This window comes from Protopterus annectens, chromosome 2.part2, assembly GCF_019279795.1.
Source record: "Protopterus annectens isolate FY-2018-M chromosome 2.part2, PAN1.0, whole genome shotgun sequence".
In the NCBI taxonomy this organism is placed as follows: domain Eukaryota; kingdom Metazoa; phylum Chordata; order Ceratodontiformes; family Protopteridae; genus Protopterus; species Protopterus annectens.
This window is the reverse complement of record NC_056730.1, coordinates 136,351,055-136,370,517: the sequence shown is the minus strand read 5'-3', so window position 1 is coordinate 136,370,517 and position 19,463 is coordinate 136,351,055.

The following is a 19,463-nucleotide window of genomic DNA, read 5'->3' as shown; positions in this document are numbered from 1 at the left end:
AGGCCCTACACTACTTCCTCGATCTGGCTCATAAGTTAGGCATCATGGTCAATATCAACAATTCCCACCTGGCTCCGGTTCAGATCATAGACTTCATCGGGGCACGGTTGGATTCAATTCAGTCAAAGATTTTTCTCACCCCGGAAAGGATAGAAAGTCTCAGACTCCATGTATCGGCTATCTTGGATCACTCGGTAGTCACAGCAGCCAATGTTCTTAGGGCCCTAGGTTCAATGGCAGCCACAATCTCTATCCTCCCTCTTGCACGTCTTCACATGAGAGTCCTTCAGTGGAATCTAGCAGTTCAATGGTCCTGGCTAGACCTTCCGATGAATTTCCACATCCACATCAATCGGACATGCAGAACATCACTCCAATGGTGGCTTCAATCAGCAGACATTTTCACGGGGCGCAGCTTTCTAGCCCCTCTGGCTCAAGCCACGGTGACCACAGATGCTTCCCAGCTCGGGTGGGAGGGCACTTCCTGGGAAGAATGGTCCAGGGCATGTGGTTCCCTCCAGAGACCAAGCTACACATCAGTGTTCTGGAGATGAGGGCAGTGCTTTTAGCGTTGAGAGCCTTCCACCCTGTCCTACCTTTGGGGACAGTAGCCATTCAATCAGAAAACATGTCTGTAGTCTGGTATATAAAGAAACAGGGAGGGACCCGATCCTACTCCCTTTGTCGTGAGGCCATGAGGGTTTGGGAGTGGGCCATATCCACCAGCCGGTTTCTCATAGCAACGCACATCCCGGGATGCTCCAACATTCTAGCGGACAGTCTCAGCAGGGCAATCCTTTTGCCTTATGAGTGATCTCTGAAACAATCAGTGGCAGTGAAGATCTTCCATGTTTGGGGTCAACCTTGCTGCAATCTCTTCACATCTCCTTCCAAAGCGAAGTGCAGCAACTTCTTCGCTCTGATCCCCCCTCCGGGGGATGTCCCCAGGGACGCTCTAGTCCATGCTTGGCCTCCCGGGCTACTGTATGCTTATCCCCCGTTATCTCTTATTCCGAAGTTCCTTCAGAGAGCTTGCTGGCTGCAGTGCAAAGTCATTCTCATAGCTTCCTTCTGGCCATGTCAAGTGTGGTTTCCCTTCCTATGATCTAACCTGTTGGCTCCTCCATGGACTCTAGATCCATGTCCGGATCTGATTTCTCATCTGTCGGGCTTGCCCCACCCAACCTGGACAGTCTCAAGCTGATGGCGTGGCTGCTCCAGTTCCCATGATCATCAGGACTCCTGGACTTTCGTCCCCTGTTAAGAATATTCTGGTAGCTTTTCTTAAAGCCTCCACTAGGAAACTCTACAATAGTAAGTGGAGACGTTTTTGCATTTGGGCCTCTCAGCGCAATCTGAACCCATTTACAGCCCCCTTTCCGGTCATACTGGATTTTCTGGCCGATCTTTTTCCATCAAGCGCAAGTGCTTCTACCATCAAGGTTCAGTTGGCTGCCATCTCTAATTTTCATGTGGGTGAAAATAAGGTTGCTCTGGCTTCTGCCAAATTGTGTAAAGCTTTCCTGAAGAACACTTTTTTATTGCGATCACCAGTTAAAGAAATGGTGCCCCCCTGGGATCTGACTTTAGTCATTCAGGCCTTGACCTCTCCCCCCTTTGAGCCAGCCGGTTCAGTTCTGATTAAGTTTTTGTCGTGGAAGACAGCCTTCTTGGTCACCATCACGTCAGCCAAGAGAGTTTCAGAGTTGCAGGCCTTATCCTCCTTGCCCCCCTATTTGGTTTTCCACAAGGAAAGGGTTTTGCTGTGTACGAACCCTTCCTTTCTTCCCAAGGTGTCCTCAGCAGCCAATATTAATCAGTCTATAAATTTGCCAGTCTTCTTCCCAAATTTCCAAAATAGAGGTGAACGTAAGCTTCATTTATTGGATGTCCATAGACAGCTTTGTTTTTACCTCCATAGGACTAAACCCTTCCGGACGTCGGATCAATTGTTTGTCTCTTTTTCGAAACCATTTTTGGGCAAAGCAGTTTCAAAAGTGTCCTTAGCAAGGTGGATCACTCTTTGTATTGCACAGGTTTATAAGGACAAAGGTTTATCTCCTCCTGGTGTATTGAAGTCTCATTCCACTAGAGCAATGGCCACTTCTGCAGCTTTCTGGTCAAGAGCTCTGTTAGACAATATCTGTGCGGCAGCGACTTGGGCCAATTCGCACACATACATCTCTCATTATAAATTGGATCTTATTTCTAGAGGGAGAGCATCCTTTGGCTCTGCAGTGCTCAGAAATATCCTTCCATAAGGGCCTCCCAGGAATACTAGTAGCTGAGGACTCTGTCCCATATGTGCAGAATGAATGAAGTCAACTACTTCAGATAAAGAAGTTATGTTCTTACCGTAACATTCCATCTGAGTAGTAGACTTCATTCTTATGCACCTTCCCTCCCTCCATCCCCCTCACTCTTCAGGTTTTTCCTGTTTAGGATTGTGGTTATGTTGCCACTTAGTGTCAGTAAACTCGATCTGGGGCTAGATAGGAGGAAGTGATGTAATATAGGTAAGGGAGGAGCTTGGAGCTCAGAGCTGATGCTTGAAAAGTTTTGCCGGCTCGGATCCGAATCGGATCCGTATACCCATATGTGCAGAAGAATGAAGTCTACTACTCAGATGGAATGTTATGGTAAGAACATAACTTCTTTTTTTTCTACTTTCAAAAAATTAAAAATACTTTGGTCAATTAAACGTTCCAGAAAAAGATCTTCCAACACCATATCAATCCTTTTATATGCTAAATTAATCTCATTTCTTGAAGCAATCACATACCTACTAGTGTCCATTAAAATATTGTTCATTTTTCCTTTATAGAGCAAGGAATCCATTATAACTATCCCCCTCCCTTATCAGGTTTCATAACTCTTATGTTTTTGTTTTGCCTCAGTTCTTTTAAAACCTCATTTTCTGTAGTTTTTAAATTTGTTTTATATTTAACCTTTGAGTAATTTTTCTTGATTTCTTTTTCTACCAATGTTTCAAAATTCCTGATCTGGGGGTGTAGGGGGGGGTTGAATACGCTTTTTATCTTAAGATCCTTTGAAGGTGGGGGGAAGGTCCTGAGCAAAAAAAAATTCAAAATTAATTTTTCTAATTAACATTTTGACATTGAATAAGGTTCTTGTTAAATCTCTTTTCTTAGGGGGAATACATTTGAAACCCCTAGATAAAAGGTTAAAATGATCTTCCACTAATTGTATGTCATTAAAATTATAAATACTAAAATCATTCTTCACAAATTTAAAATGATTGTTGACATCCTGCTTTATCTTGTTCTTTTCTTTCCCCAAGTTGGGGTGGGGTATATCCATCTCATTCAGTATTTCCCCCTCCCCTTCTCCCTCCTCTCCAAAAATTTGAATGTTGTTGATAATAATTCCCTTATCTATTCCTAAGTCTTTCAGATCTATGTAAAGGGGGATTTTCCATAAAGAGATCCAAGTCATTCACCTGTTCACCGACTCTGGCTACCTCCTCAGAATTAGTAATCATTTTCTCCCCATTTTCATAAGTTCATAAGTTCATAGGTTCATAGGTTGGTACTAGGCTATCGGCCCTAGGGTCTATACAAGCCTAGCCATGACAATTCCCTGGTTGTTTATACCAACAGGGTTTACTTCCCTGGACCCCTATCTATTAGGGCAACTGACATGATTCCCGGGGTCAATTTCCTATCTCCCATCCAATTGTCAAGGTTCCTTTTGAAGAGGGCCAAAGAGGCACTTTGCTTCACATGTATGGGCAGTCTATTCCAGAGTATGGGGAGTCTCTGGGTCAAGAACCTATCCCTCCAGCATGTCTTGTTCATTGTGACAATGAGGTTTAGTTCCCTGGAGCGTGTGGCTCTTTGAGATTGGGATTTCTTTAGGTGGAGCATGTCCAACAGCGCAGGGTGAGACATGGCCTTGTAAGTTAAGCAGAGGTCGCCTCTGAGTAGGGGATATGTGACAGAGTATAACTGGAGTTTTTTTAGACGGTTGGTATAGGGCATCTGCTTTAGGCCTGTGATTCTTTTAGTGAGATATTTCTGAGGCCTTTCCAACTGTTGCAGATGACTTGTGAGGTACATATCAAATACCATGCCTAATGGATAAGGCACTGGCCTCCTAAGCCAGGGGGTGTGGTTTTTGAGTGGGGTCTGGGGTGGGTGAAACAATTTATTGCTGGCTTAGTGGGTTGGTTAACTACTATTACAGGGCTCAGGAGTTGAGCTCAGAGTTTGGGCTGTTTTTTTTTTTTTTTTCTTTGTGGCCTAATGGTTAAGTGTTTGCCTTTACAAACACAACAAGGTGCAGGGGGTTTAGTCTCACAAGGGATAATTAGGCTTAAAATAATGGCTCACAAGTTCAAATGGAGCATGGTATTCTATAATGGGTCTAATGAGGGATGAGTACAGTGGGACAATGATCTCCTTCTTTCTGGATGAAAAGACGTTTGTGATGAGATGTGCCACATAGAAGGATTTCCTCACTGTTGTGGCAATGTGGTTACAAAGGTGAGACCACTGTACACCTGTGTTCCTAAGTCTCTCATCACACTTTCTGTGTTTAGAGTATTGCCACCTATGTGGTAGTTCATGGGTATGTGGTTTTTCCCAAAGGGGATAACTATACATTTCTTGGCATTGAGCTTGAGTCCATGACTCTGGCACCAAGCATCTGTTTCTGTAAGGCCCTTTTGTAGGATATCTACATAATTTGGGGAAGCGATAATGGCTCACAGTTTGCAGTCATCTGTGAACTTTGTTAGCCAGAGTCCCCCATTTTCATCAGTTTCCTTATTTTCCCAGGTACTAGTATTAAATGTAGGATTGGGGTAAACTACTTTATTTTTATATTCATTTGTATCCCTTTCTAACTTCTTGATTTTCCTTTTTACCATATCCTCACATTTCACTTCAATCTGGGGTCTAATGTTGTAGTATTTTTCTTTTTCTTCAGGAATAGAAAAAATAAAGTCATTATTAATGCATTCATTTAAAACATCAATCTCCTTCTGTAGCTCATCTTTTAACCTATCATTCTCTCTCTAACCATACTATTTAACACCTCCAGCCCACTTCTATTAAAAATCTGTACAAACTCCTTGTGAAATACACTCCCAGGTGTAACGTTATTAGGGTACAAGCCTTTAGGGACTATTCCCTCTAAAATGCACTGTCTTAAATAACTTTTCAATGTTCAAAGTTTTAAATTTCCATGACATTTTGTACAAACTGTCCAATTTGTTTTTATACGAGTCTGAATTAGGTACAGGTTTAGCTACATTTTCCCTAAAATTAAGTGAATAGCTAACCTGTAACCAGTCCTTTAAATCTGATAAATCAGCTCCTATTTCTCCATGCAGTGTCCGTTTATCTTGCCATGGTGGAAAAGTAGCAATTCTATCTCCTTCTGTCTCACCTCCGCCTTCAGCCCCTCTCAGTAGCCTAGGTGTTGAATTAAAATCCATTTCATTGGACCCATTCACCTTTCCACTCTCGTTAATCCTATGGGTTCCATTGTTGGAACGTATATATATTAATACAACTGTGTGTTTTATAACTCCCTTAGTTTGAAGGGGTCGAACAAACAATATTTTTCACATTTAGAATATATATATATATATATATATATATATATATATATATATATATATTTATTTTTTTAGACACTTTTTTATACATAATTCATCCTTCACATTAGATTTTATGAACAATTTAATAAAACAAGTTCATAAGTTGGTATTAGCATTGCCTTTTAATATGTACACATAAAAGATGTTTTATTATTATTATTTCTCCTTTCCCTTTTATAAGTGCAATGTTTTAAAAGATCACCAGAGGGAGTTTTAAAACAATAATTTTATTTAAGCTTGTTGTTAATAGCATTATTATTTAGGTCAATAACTTTTAGTTATATTTAAGAATTATATATTTTTTATGAATTTATATGGAGTAATAGTATGCACAACTATGTTCTTTGATTATTTTTTCGTTCAAGATGACAGCATTTTTAATGTTTTTTTGAATTTGAAATGTTCATTGTAGGCTTGTATATTGATTTAACTGGGTAGTGGTTTTAAATTAATCAATTAAGGGTTTTACTGAAACATGTATAAAAGGAGTCCTTTTTTTTTCCAGTCCACATCTGATGAAGTAAACCAAACAAAAACGTATAGGCTGAGATTTCAAAAACGTTAATGCGCATTGGGATTTCTATGTGCTGTGATGTCATGCAATAAATTGTGTTTTCAAAAGTGCTTGTTTCCTGCTTCCTTGGGCACCTTGGACTTTTGTTTACATTATTTCTTCTTACTGAAAGTATTATTTATTGATACTGTATGGTGGACATGATTAAGTATATCGCTGTTTTGTTATTTTGCTTATTATCTAACAACCTCTGATGGCAATTTGAAAATAAATTTAGTATTAGGCTGAGTGAAAGCTAATCAGTTGGCTTGGTTATATTAACTATGACAATTATTTACTGAAATTATTATTGATTTGGTAGACTCCTTCTCACAAGACTAAGGCCTTAAGAACTGAAGATAGCAAGACTAAACTCCATATCCTGAAAGCTAAAAAAATGAAACTCAAAGTCTGCAAATAACAACAGTGTTGTCTTGTAGGATTTCAAAGAATTAATCTGGAATTCCTTTACCCCATGCAGACTTGTTATTAGCAAGATTTATATGGGCTCATTTGACTTTAGTTTTCAGGATGTCTACTTCTAGATGAAAGACTATTTCATCACGTTTATCACTGATGATAAAGTTCTTATTGCGTAGTTCTTTCTCTTCCTGCCATCTCATCTTACTATCTTCACGATCTATTAGGTCATTTTCCTCTCTTCTTTACCTTTATAATACCCATGTTTACACTGGTGTTTCCCTTAACATCTATGAACTATGAACAAATAGGTTGCAAGTGTTGAGATTTGCCTTATATGTATGTAAATATGTGCTAGCATGTTGTGGTTGATGTACGTCAGCTATTTGTTACTAGTGCAAATAATGCAGTTTTGTCCACAGTAATCACAAATGGACAACTCTTACCAAAACTATTGAAAGCCCTAATAACTAAGCATAAGTCATCTCTGTTACATTAGTGGTGAATTTGTGCTGAAAGCTAGCACCTTATCTTATTTCTAGGAAAAATTGCAGACTTCATTGTGCCCCAAATAGGGTGTTATGACACTTACAAAAATCAAAGAGGTTTTCAAAAACTGCTGTGCTATTTCTGATACTGCTAACTTGCTTGTTGACTTTGTTGTATGCCGGTCAATATTAACAGTACTGAGCTGGGATATTGTTTTGTTTTTATTGCTATATGCTGCTGCTCTTTCAACTTATGCATACCTGCACGGGTTAGAACAAGTGCACTACACAATATCTTACAAAATGTCTTCCTGTACATCTTCATTTTTTCACACTGCATTTGGGTGATAACAATATAAATGAATTCATTCAGATGCTTAGAACAATCCTGTTAAATGGTGCACATGCTAGAAAAAATGGCGTTTCCTCATCTTTTGAACTTAAGATTATGTTGCTTTCATGCACTGATCTTGTAAGGCAAGTGATATCTACATTCTGCCGAGTATCAATACTGACACCCTGTCTAACATAGTAAGGCATTGTAGAGGATATACAGAGCAAGGAGATAAGTGTTTGACTATGGTGATATTTTGAAATTAGTTCTAAGAAATGGTATTGTTGCTGTGGATTATTAGGAGGGCTGTTTCAGAATGATATGTTATTATTTATCCTTTATTGTCAAAACACTGAGACATAACTTTCTATAATATGCTTTTTAAGGGTCTTACAGATGTTCTCAAGGGTGGTGGAACTGCTAATATTTAGAGGGAGTTTATTCTAGATTTCAACTGCTTTCGCTATGGGACTATGTAGGGCTGCTGGACAACTAAATGGTTTCATTGTTTAGTGATTGTGGTCTTCGATAATTGCCTGAAAAAAAATGTTATTAAAAAAAACAAAATATGACTCTGCCAAAATGTTTTCTTATGTTGTGCACTTTTTTTTTTGCATTTTGTTGAGCATTTCTCAGGGTTAGTGAATTTATTTTCAAGGATTCCTGATACAGCAGGAATTCTGTGAAGCATTTGTTACTGTGCTTGAGCTCAAAACCAGTTTGTTTTACATTAAGAGGTTTATTTTGCACTCTGGTGGCAGCAGAGTTGAATTCAACCCAACCAAGTAGAAGACTGCTTGTTTAAAGTTTATTGTGTTTTTATCTGATTGGCCTGAGGGATTAACTGTGTAAAAGTCTTTCATCCTGCTGGTATAAACAGGTCTATATTGAATAATCGAAAGTTGAATTCACCGAATGGTATTTACATCGAAAATACCATTCAGCAAATTCTGAATATTACGATCGCAGTACAGTGAAGATTGGAACATTTGCCCTTTTCTCACTGTAGTGCAATCTCGGAGTTGGTATATATAATTAGCAGGGGGTGTGGGGGAGCACATCTCCCCACAAGATTGAATTCGCTGAACGGTATTTTCGGTGTAAATACCATTTGGTGAATTCAACTTTCGATTATTTAATATAGACCCAGTATAAATGTCTTGCATTTGTGCATTGCACAGTTGTGTTTCCTCATGCCTTGTATATAAGCAAACCTCTCCAGTTTAAAATGCTCTATAGGAAACACTCTCCAAAGTCTCCCACTGTTCACAGCTGCTCGAAGAGCTGCCAGTTTGTGCAGAGGGCAGTACTACTGCAGGTCATCTAACTGGAGCAGCTCAATGTTTGGTGACTTTGCCAGAGGTCTGTAGACATTCTGTTGAAATCCAAAATATCCACTGCTAAAATTGAAAATGTATGTATTTTTTTGAGTTTTCTTTGGACTTTGCTGACTGTATTTTATCATTTTGCTGATTTATACTTTATTTTTCTGCACTTTAAAAAAGCTGTTCTGTTGCTTTAAGTAGCTAGTACACAGCATAGACTATTTTCAGATCCGCTGAATCTAGACTGTATTGTTACACTTGAGCACTATTCCAGGCATCTTACATTAGGAGGGCCCTGTCTGCACCCTTATGGCATAAGTGTGTAGTCTGAGCCTCATCTGAGTGCTTTCCCATTGGTAGTTGAGCTTAAAAGTGTTTAATTTTGCCTGTATTTAAGCCTTACATTTGTGTGTAGCTGTGCACTGCTCAGCAAGGTTCGGTGGTGCCCTGTATAGACGCAAACACTTAGAAATACAATTTTCTCCTAGACATCTGTTAGGGAGCACTCACAAGCTTCCCTGCTGCATTGTGGGAAACTCAGTTGTTCACTGAGAAGTGTTGCCATAGTTTTCAACCCTAGCCATCAATAGAATAATCCTCTTTGTTAATCCTAGAGCAAAATCTGGTTAAACTAGCCCACTTCCAATAGCAGTTATGATAAAAAAAAACTGCCATAATGGATGGTCAGTTACCAGCTATTTTTCCAGCCAGCCTGATTGAAATGGGCATCCTGATGCAATGTAGTAAATGCCTCATGCACTGACAACCACCTACTCCTAAAACAAACAAATACAATAGGTGACAGATGTAATTACACTATGAATTTGGAATTAGTTCTCATATGTAACAACAAACCAGACATGAAACAGGTTTTCAGCACACACACATCACCTCTCACACAAAACAATGTCACAATACATATACCCACATAAATGGAATTCCTCAGTAGAAGCCTTCTAAAAGGTCAGAGACCTCTCAAGTTCATACCACTTGCACACACAGCAAAGCAAATAGAATTCAGTACACATAACACACACACACACACATCAATGTCTCAGCAAATAAGCCCATAAGGTAAAACACCTCAAAACCAATGTCCTCGTCATAGGTGACTCCATAGTGAGGCACACAGATGTCCCCCTCACCAGGCTGGACAAGGAGACGGACATGGTCAGCTGCCTGTCAGGTGCCAGGATCTGTCAAATTGCGTATGTCCTCAAGTCACTCAACAACAGTTACCACTATGACTCTGCCATAGTACATGTTGAGGTGAATGAGTTGAAATACACTTGTCTGGATTGTATTAAGAGAAACATGACTGAATTCTCAGATTATGTGTCCCAGGCAGGTATGTCCCTAGCTCTAAGCAGCATTCCACCTTCACCCAGAAAGATGCCACAATATAGACAAAAAATTATTGAGTTCATCAATTGGCTTAGGTTCTAGTGTCAGTCCAGGAGATCCTGTATCTGTCAGCCTGGGAAGACATGGTTGACAGACCACTGTGCTTTTCCAGAGATGGTCTTCACCTATTTCCTCTAGGCTTTTGGATATTGACAAAGGTACTTGCCTTCCCCATAGTGCCTTTTTTAGGCAATGTCAAAACAACAACATTTTCGATGTAAAAAAAAATCTATTCGGGACAAACTCAGGGTTATAGTGCTTAATGCTAAGAACCTAAACAGGAAACTGCACATCCTGGAAGCACTCCTCATCTTGGAAAATGTTGATGTCTGTGCAGTCACTGAGACATACTTCAAGGCTGCAGAGAGCACCCTGACCATGCAAGGCTACAATGCCTTCCACATGTTCAGACCCCAAAATGAGTGTGAAAGAACCAAAGGTGGAGGTGTATTCATCTTCATTTAAACCAAATACACCTCAAGACTTTTTAAACAGTATGACTCTCTTGATCTACTCCAGGTTCAACTATCTAGGGGTAAAGTACCCTACCAAATCCTTGCTAGTTACAGACCCCCCCACCATGAATCAGAAAAAGCACACCACCTACCTGTACTTACAAGAATCACTCAGTAAACAGCCAAACACTTTGGTCATGAAAGATTTCAGCTATCCTTCCATTGATTGGGCAACATACACATGCACAAACATGCTCACCCTGAGGATCTTGGACTTCGGCAATTCAAATGTCCTGGAACAGCTAGCCTGCACCCCCCTGCAAGGGGATCAAATGTCCTAGGGCATAGTACTCACCAATGTGTGGGGGGGGGGTCACTGCACTACCCACTGTGTGCTGCCCTCATTGATAAGGTCAGACCATAAACCTGTCTCATTTGAAGTAACGATAAGGCCTGACACTCCACAGGAGCAAAAAAAAAAAAATAAAAATTAAAAATGTCTCCAAAGAAAACTAGAGCCTACTAGTCCATAGTATAAAAAGTTTCAAATCCCCTGTTAGCATAGCCAACAATTAAGCCTATGCAGAGGAGTACACAAGAGCCCTGTATAACCACTTAAACAACTGTAAAGACTTGGCTGTACCTGACCAGATCAAAACCAGGTCATCCTGAGAAAAACAGGCCACCCTGGTGAACCTGAAGTATAAATAGGTTATAAAACAAAGGGAAGCAAATGATGTCTAAGAAGAAGAGGGAAGTTAGTCAGCAGAAGAAGAATACCATGCACAGCTTGAATAAGCAAATCAGATATCTTGTAAGTCCTGTAAAGCTAGTTATGAAGCTAAATTAGCATCTCTAGCTAAGGATAATCATAAGGCATTATTTTGCTACATCCGAAATCTAAAAGGAAATGCCCAACTATGTGCCGAGCTTATGGTGGATGGTACCTCTCATACTGAACCTGAGGAAATTGCAAATCTTGTAGCTGACAGATTTGGTGCAAACTTCATTCCCTCCATCCCCACCAGCCATATTACAAAGAATACCTGACACCAGTCCTCTACTAGTATCTCCAAAGAGCAGGTCATATCCGTGCTCTCCAAGGCCAAAAACACAGCCTCTGTTGGACCAGATAACATCCCAGGCTGCTTACTAAATAATCTAAAACAAGAACTAGTGGAACCACTTGGCACTCTCTTTAACCTCAGCCTGAGCACTGGCTTTGTTTCAGCAGTATGGAGAACAGCAACAGTAATCTCCTTGCACAAAGAGGGTCCATCAACCAACCCTGGGAACTATAGACCCATAAGCTTAACCAGCCTTATCTGCAAGGCCATGCAGAAAATCATCATGGACCTTATCAACAAGGACATAGGTGACCTTCAAATCCTTCACCCAACCAAAGTTGGCTTTCTTAAGGGTAGATCATGCTTACTGAACCTGGTGGACTTCTTTGAGAATGTCATCAAAGGCCTGGATGAAGGCAAAACAGTACATGCTGCCTATCTTGACTTAGCCAAGGCTTTTGACAAATCCACCACTCAGCTGCCATTGAGAAACTCTCCCAGCTGGGGATTAATCCATACGTGACAAGATGGGTAGCCAAATGGCTCACCAACAGAATGCATACTGTCAAAGTTGGGGATTATACCTCTACCAGTAGACCAGTTACCAGTGACATACCACAAGGATCTGTGCTGGGCCCTCTACTATTTGGAATATGTTTCTCAGAAATCCAGGTGAAAGTAGATGGCCTGTGGGTTACCAAGATTGCTGATGATTGCAAACTGGGTGCAATCATTGAGTCCCCAAATATTGTTAGCATAGTACGAAAGGGGCTAATACAGACAAATGACTGGTGCCAAAACCACAGGCTAAAACTAAATGCAAAAAAGGGCATCATTATCTCCTTTAGCAAAGAAGAAGTTCCTGCAAATTACAGTACTGACAGCACCCCCCTAAGCTCAAACGCAGTGGTGTGAGATTTGGGAACACAGGTTGATAGCAATCTAAACTTTGATTGCAATGTGTCCACAGTGGTAATGTAAGACTTCTTCTTCGGATGTCTCATAAGTAAAGGCATCACATCCAAGACTAAGGATGTTATAACGCCTCTGTACTCAACCCTCATCAGACCACTAATAGAGTACAACTCTTCCTTTTGCATGTATGTCACCTGACACATGCAGCAGCTGGAGAGACCACAGAGGTTTCTCACCAAGAAAATTCAGGGCTTCCAAAACATAATCTACATGAAAAGACTGAAAGCCCTGTCACTGCACTCTGTATTCTACTGGCTGCTGAGAGACAACTTGTGCCTGGCCTACAGAGCAATCTCTGACTCTGCCCTAATGGAAATGCTGTACATCCGCAAAACACATGGATCAAGAGACACTCACTCCAGGAATCTCAACCTAGCCTGTGACATTAGCAGAACATGTTGGAGAGACAGATATATCTCCCAAAGATTGCTGCTGCTCTGGAATAAACTCCAAATTCACATGAAGCAGAGCTCCTCAATAACCATATTCAAGTGGAACCTAGATAATTGGATGGGAGACCATAAATTAATCCCGGGGGTAGCACCTATGTCCCTCATGGATAGGGTAGTTGGTAATGGGCGGCACAGTGGTGCAGTGGTGCAGTGGTTAACATTGTCACCTCACAGCAAGAGGTTCTCCGGTTTGATTCTCGACTGGGGTGCCTTCTGTGTGGAGTTTGCATGTTCTCCCTGTGTTCACATGGGTTTCCTCCGGGTACTCCGGTTTCCTCCCACATTCCAAAAGACATGCATCTGGAGCATTTCTCCCCGGGCCTCTGCTGAAAACAGGCTCTGTGGAACCTAGTCAGACATTCCCGGTCAACAAATGTTAAATAAAATAAATAAATAAATAAATAATCATAGAGTTGCTCTTCAAATATTGACCATCGAGCCAAAGTCAATTAGGGAACATGGGTATAACATGGCTAGGCTTGTAAAGGCCATTAGCCTAGTAACCTCCTGTGAATCTATGAGACAAAAGTAAAGACATTCTACGAAATCAGGACAGTTGAGAGATGTGGCAATAATATTCACTTAACAGGTTGAATAAATGTTTTTAGTAGGAAAGTCACACTTCCTTCCACAGGGAGCAGAGGTGCTCACAGTACAGGTAAAGATTAAACTTTCAGTATATTTTCTGTTAAGTACCAGATTTTAAATAATTTAGGTCATGTGATATTGTACTTGCACAATGTATTCTCTGGCTCCTTAAAACAATAAATGGCTTATGATCTTATTGCATAATTTTTGCGTAGCTTAAGGACTGATTGTATAGTTGCTTGAACTGTTTTAAAATGCCAAATTTTTTTTTTATTGAGATTGTAATTTCGAATGCCAGAATTATGAAAAAAGTATTTAAAATAAATGAGAAACGTGAATGTCAGCAATCACTGCTTTCCTTTAAGGTTATTTTATTTCAGAGCATTTTCCAATGTGGGTATGGGTGTGGGGGGTTGCACCTTTTACATATTAACTCTGAAACTGTTATACCTCAGACAGAAGAAAAAGCTCAGAGACACAGCAGTACATGAATCAGCATATGGCTCACTATTCTGGGACTTACAGGAGTCTTGCAATTTAAAATTGGTACCTTACATTTTTTACATAGAGTTACATGAAGACAGCCATGGACACATTCCCATGATTGGTATAACAGGTAATAAACCCTGCTAGTACCCACACCTCCTATATATGCTGTAGATGTAGCTACTTCATGTGAAGAGCTATGTGGTGGCTGCAATCCTGAATCTGAGCTACATCTGTCAAAAGGTACTGAGTTTTCTTGGGAAGAGGCTACTTTGGGGGAAGAATTCAGTAATAAAAGCAATCCTGAATTTGAGTCACAGCTGTGAAAATTAAAACAATACAAGATTTCCTGTGGAAGAGGAACTGGGGAGGATCTCAAATAAATAGGTAAGCCAAGTAGAGTTCTTGGATCTCACCTTTAGAGAACTTGAGAGAGTAAGCCAAGGAGGATCTTGATTCTCAAGGCCAAGTGGATTCTGTATACTAGAACAATGGGTTATTGTACTGTGATGGAAGTCCTGGAATGGACCTAAAATGAGAAGTTGTATGGCAAATGGTAGTCCCCAGTGCTTACTATCAGGCAATTCTGGCCATAACCCATGATATTTGCTTTTTTTAGACCATATGGGCATAAAGTATACAAAAAAGGAGACATATGCAACATTTCTATTGGCCAGGTATTGATAAAGATGTGAGTAGGTCTCTAAGGCATGTAAGCAGTGCCAGAAGGTTGGAAGGGAAGGAGACAAAGCCAAAAACTGATTTGATATCTTTGCCTGTTACTGAGGAACCATTTCATTGCCATCAGTTGTAGGCATCTTAGTACCCCAAGCTCCACAAGTAAGGTGGGTATCTTTATTGTAGTAGACTTTGTTACTATGTAGCATGAGGTGGTAGCTCTACTTTCTATGGAGGGAGAAAATATATAAATGGTCTTTTAGAAATAATCAGTTGGGTGGTGTTTCCCAGGAAATCACTGACAGAGCTGCAAATTTTACTTTCAGACCTGTTGATCTGTTTATGGAAGTGTTGTTGATTAAAACAATTAAGGACTAACCCCTACTATCCACAAACAAATGGTGTAGTGTGGAAGTTTAATTGTACTTAAGACCATGTGTAGGCCATTCACAGAATAAGATGAGAGTGGAAGAAATACCTGCCCATCTCCTCTTTGCATACAGAAGATGTCGCAAAAGTCTACACATTTTTGCTATTTGAACTACTTTATGGTCAGGGGGCAAAGGGAGTCCCCTTAATTTAATTTGTGATGAGTGGGAAGGTGAATGTGTATCCTACAAGGAGTTTGTTATAGAGTATGTCCTAAATTTTATGTCCAGGCTGGGGGTGATCTTGAGGATGGCACAGATGCATCTATCACAAGCTCAACTGGAACTAAAGGTATGGTATGAGTGGACAGCTAGAACCCAAAAATCCACAGTTGGACAAACATGATGTTGCTTATTCTTGTCTGTCTGAATAAGCTACAGACAACATAGAAGTAACCTTTTGCTATGAGAAAGATAAGCAATGCTATCTATATGGTAGAGTTGCTAGGCAAGAGGCAGAAACACAAACTCTACCATGTTAACATGACAAAGCTTTACTATGAGAAGGAGACACTAATATTCAAAATCTCCAGTGGGTTATAGGAAAAATCTAAGGAGGATTTTGTGATAGGCTGCAATGATTCTCAGTTTGACAACTCACTGGTTGAGATTAGGTTTTTTACAGGGTCAGGAAATCTGAGAAGTACTATGGGAGTTTTGGAAATATGTTTACTGTTAAGTCACAATTAACCTATATGATGAAGCATTGTGTGGATACAAGGACTCAGTGACCAATTAAACAGGTGCCATAGATGGTGCCTGAGCAAGTTAATCAAACCATACATGAGGAGCTCCAATGGTAAAGACAGGTGAAGTTTTGGAACAGTTTGGTGGGCCTGATTATTATTGACCTGAATAAAGGTAATTGGTAAGTACTTCTGACACCCACAGTCATGGATAGGTCAGTTTTTCTTATGCTGTTCAGATTGTACACATTTACCAATATGCTCTTTGGGAATAAATATGTTCTGGCAACTTTCAGACCTTGTAGACTACATTCTGGCAGGATCTGGAAACTGTATTGTGGTTTATGTAGATGATTTCAGGAACATCGTTTGCATGTTAGATAAGTACTATTCAGACTAAATGGAGAAGGGTTAACTGTAATGTTTAAGAAAAGGTAGGTGGGAATGGTAGAACAAATGTTATTTAGTACAGTGGGTAGGTGATGCAAAATCCTGATTTAGCCTTCAGTGCCACTGGGACAGGTGACTCTGCATGTATTTTGTCAAAACATAGCATGGCACAGCATATACATTAGCAGAGCAGCTTATACATTATGTTAAGTCCTGTGTCATGCTTGCATTAATATGCTCGCTAGTGGCACATCAAAAGTCTTGCTATGCTTCACAACTAGAAAAATCAATCAGACCATGAACTCAGTCAGAACTATGCAGTATGGTTCAAGCCATACGTGGCTGTTCCTTCCAAATTGTATAATTAATAATAGGCAGTACATGCATGTCCCCTTCCTCTCTTTTCTCAGTGTAATGTAGACATAATACTAATGTCTGGGACACCCTCTGTGTATTTAGAAATGTGATTATTATGAAGGGTTGCTTGCCACCCACCACATGAGCTGTAGCATTCTGAAATTGGGCTTGCATGCATCCAGCATCACTCTTTCCCAATCCGCTATTGTAATATAATAGTTCTTGTCAAATGGCTCCTTTCATCCCACAGCAGTATCACTACTGTTACTAAATCACTGTAGTACCTTACATTTGAATGTAGTGTATAAAGGAAATTCTTAGATGTGATTATTATGCAAAAACTTATCCAACAGTTTGTGCCACATGGCTGACATGGGATCTGGATGGAGAGAGGATAAAATCAGCAAGCAAAGGAGAGTAGTATTGCTGGAAATGAATTCATCCTCAAGTCTTGGTGAGTACCTTCACAAGGTGGACCCTTTTTTTACAAAATCTCACCAAGATGACACTGATATATAGACTGTCACTGGGATTCAATAAACTCCATGTAGGAATAGTGCTATTCCTGCATGGAGTGGTTCATGCCCATGTAGCTACAGCGCACTTTGCATATTCATGAAGGCATGCTGCTGTTTAAGCTACATGGACATGAACCATGAACCAGTGCAGAGGAAGTGTCTAAGTAGTGCATGGACCATGAACATGCCACCTGCATTCTGAAAGTGCCATATGGCACTTTCGAAACCCGATCTGGCATAATATTAGAGAATTTATCTAATATTATGCCAGTATTTCAGTGTCTGTGGACACTGAAATTAAATAAATGAATTTCAGTGTCCGCGGACACTGAAATACATAAGGGAGCAGGAAAGCAATGCAGGGGGTGTGTGAAAGCTTCTGTGACACTCCCGCTGCATTGTAATCTGTGACACACCCCCTGCATTGTAAAAGAGCCATATAGCACCACACAACCTACTAAAGCAGGAAATGTGGACAAAGGCACAAACAATGGGGGAAAAGCTCTAAAAAGGGACACATCTGAAATATTGCCCTCACAAACGTAGAAAGTTGATAGAAAACAGAATATGTATTAGCTTAAAAACAGGATATGCATTAGCTTGAATCTCTGAAAGATAGAAGCCTGAAAGCCAAATGTATACCATTATTTCCTGACTGCAGTCCTCAATGATTTCTAAGAACTCCACAATACTCACTATATAACATAATAATATAATAATAATATATTTTTTTCTAGGCTAAGGAATGTTTAAGTGTAGCTAAGCGGGTGTGTGTGTTATGGCCCTCTGCTTACCATAGCTTAAACATCCCATAGGAGATAAACACAAATATACAGCTGCAACTACCAAGTTGTGAGAGTGTAGTGGTCAGGTTCCTGGTTTTCATGCAGGTGTTCATGGTTTGAGTACCATGACAGGCAAGTTATTTTTATATGGGAAAGCAGTGTTAAAATTATTTTTCTACACTTAAATTATGTAGTAACTGTTTTTTGTCAATCAGGGTAGTGTAGCTAGAGTAAAATGTAAGTGTGAGTGCATATAACATGTGAAACCATCCATGTATACACAAGTGTCCCATACAGTATAGTCACACCCCTTGCCAATGTAAGGAAAGCACATAGAGGGGATGTCATGTAAAATAGATCATATACACTTAATAAATGAAGTCAGTATTCTGATATATTTAATAAATGAAAATTGAGCCATGGTTTTCAATGCTCAGCTATGTTTAGCAGGTGTAACAATTGCTAAGATGTGAATGCTAAGCAGCAGGTAGCTCAGCTAAGCGGATTTGTGCACTGCTTAGCGGAGCTTAACTATTTCAAAATGGTCCAATGACAGCAAAGGACAGGAATATTGCACTATTTAAATGGCGCAGGTGGAAATACAGCCATAATCTGTTATAGTTCATCTGTGCAGATACAATGACTGGCGTAGGAGAGGGAGTGTGCTTTCGGGTGCAACTCTGGAGCATTCAGGAGTCCAGGGTCATGGCTGGACTCCTAGTTAATAATCATGAGGAGAGACTGCTGCAGGGCCAGTACCAGGGCTCCCAATACAAAGTGGAGGCCTGGGACCATCTCGCATGTGACCTCACCAGTGCTACTGGCATCCCTCATACTGATGAGTAGGTACAGCACTACTATGCCAACCTAAAGCATAGGAAGGGGCACTCTTGGACCAGTGGATCCAAGATGGATGGGACTGGAATGCTCCAGTAGTGTGTAAATGTCACTATTAAGTAGTTTGTAGCAAATACTAGCCTGAGAATAGGATAGATATACATAGTATGTTTTTCTCCCCTACAGCTGCAGCAGAGAGGGCTGTGAATGTGGAAGCCCGTGGTGACAGTCTGCTGAGGCTGCACCAACAGGCTGGTGAGTACAAATCTATTTTACAGTAAATTGTTGAAATAGATAAGAAGGAGTACATTGCTTACTGCTAGTAGGTATGCTGTTACTGTGTGAACTGAATAAATAAAAAAGTTTGACTAATATTGATATACAATAAAGACCCTTACAAAAAACTGTTGTGTTTATTCTGGTATGTTGTAGTAGACATATATAGAATGTATACAGGTTCTTCAGAGCAAATATGGCTGTGACATCATACATTAACTGAAGTTCATCTGTGAACAAGCTGTTAAGAGAAACTGTAGATGGTGTAGCTGAAAAACAAGATATAAATTAAATGTGAAATATATAGTGCACTAAGCTCTGAACCCTGAACAGTA